This window comes from Petaurus breviceps, unplaced genomic scaffold, assembly GCF_028583685.1.
Source record: "Petaurus breviceps papuanus isolate PSGF00001 unplaced genomic scaffold, PetGlider_PUasm1.0 90752, whole genome shotgun sequence".
Lineage (NCBI taxonomy): Eukaryota > Metazoa > Chordata > Mammalia > Diprotodontia > Petauridae > Petaurus > Petaurus breviceps.
Genome location: NW_027187336.1, coordinates 5,847,327 through 5,848,752, shown reverse-complemented (window position 1 = coordinate 5,848,752; position 1,426 = coordinate 5,847,327). Strand labels below are relative to the sequence as shown.

The 1,426-nt window shown below is 39.6% G+C and overlaps 1 protein-coding gene across 1 annotated transcript in view; it reads left to right on the top strand.

The window, feature by feature from the left end:
* DPP10 (dipeptidyl peptidase like 10) overlaps positions 1–1,426 on the top strand; it is a 1,061,638-nt gene that overhangs the window by 2,270 nt on the left and 1,057,942 nt on the right. The window lies entirely within an intron of this gene.

Genomic DNA, 1,426 nt, shown 5'->3' with positions numbered 1-1,426 from the left:
CCCCCCCCCCCCCCGCCTCCCGCCCCCAAACACCCACATTGATTTTTTGTTTCAATCTTGTCCAGTGAAATAACCTAAGGGTGATTCTTGTTCTCATCTTTCCCAGGCTAGAATGGTTCTAGATTTTGGGCTGTTGCTTTACTCTTAAGTTGAAAGAAGAGGCAGGAGGGGGGAGCTGTTCGGAGTTTGGGGAGGAGAGGTAAAGGGAAGGAGAGAAAATTATGATTAGCCTTTTCATAGATCTGTCATGTTTACATCAATTAAGAACTCTAGGTAGACACTGTCATCTGTTAGGTCATTGGATAATTATGGCACTCTGGAAAAGAGCCTCCTTTGCTACCTACCAGAGATGGTGCTCTACGCCCAGGATACACTGCAGAATGGGCTGTAACACCTCCCTGGGCAGACACTTTCCCAGCAGATTTCTGGAAGTAGGTATAAAATACAATCAGCCAGAATCATAAGCAGTGGCTTAGCTATTAAGCTTTTCTGTGCTCTTAAGTTTAAAGTATAAACAGAGCTGTCCAAATGGAGATGGAGATGGAGGGAAAGTGGTCCTATTAGCATCCAAGTGTCTGCTTATTATCAGCACTCATCACCTTCCCCACATTGCCTTTAGGGGTTTCTGTTTCACAGGTGGTGACTATTACCACTCACTAAAAGTTTATCTGGGCTTATGTTACTGCATGATGAAATTTGTGCTGTAATTTGTTCAGTTTTGGAAAAATCATTGGAAGTGTTTTGCCCTTTTTAGGGTTAAACCTCTAAAAAGATGAAAAATATCCTTCCTCCACCCACCTTTGTTCTTAGAAGAGCAACTGGTTAACAGCTATCTAAGAGATGATTTGTCAAGAAAGGAATATGGTTTGAAAATCCACTTTCAGGCTGACAGCACCTTAAATTTCATTAACAAGCTGCCATGCCTCTCAGTTGTTTCTGGGATGATAGTACCAACAAGAATGATTAGTCAGGTGAGATTCCCCACATGAAATTTCTGCTCACTAACCTGTGACACCAGCTGGTTACTTTGGGTGCTGCAAAATTTTCAATTATGTTGGAAGTGGAGAGAAAGCCAAGTGGAACATACCTACAAAATCTGAAGATAATGTTAATAATCTTTCTGTTCTGTATATATTAGCAAATCTATACTCCATGTATAGGGGTTGGGGTTATATTTAGAATTGATTGCTAATTTGTATTGAGACACAGCTATATATTTCATGTTGTTGGGCATTTTTGTAAAAAATGCTTTTTTTCAAAATATCATTAATAGTTATTTCCAAAATTATTTCTGGCAACAAATTGATTTAATTCTTATAATGAAATTAATAGTATTTCCAAATGTCAGAGGTAAGTGTGTGTGTGTGTGTGTGTGTGTGTGAGAGAGAGAGAGAGAGAGAGAGAGAGAGAGAGAGAGAGAGAGAGA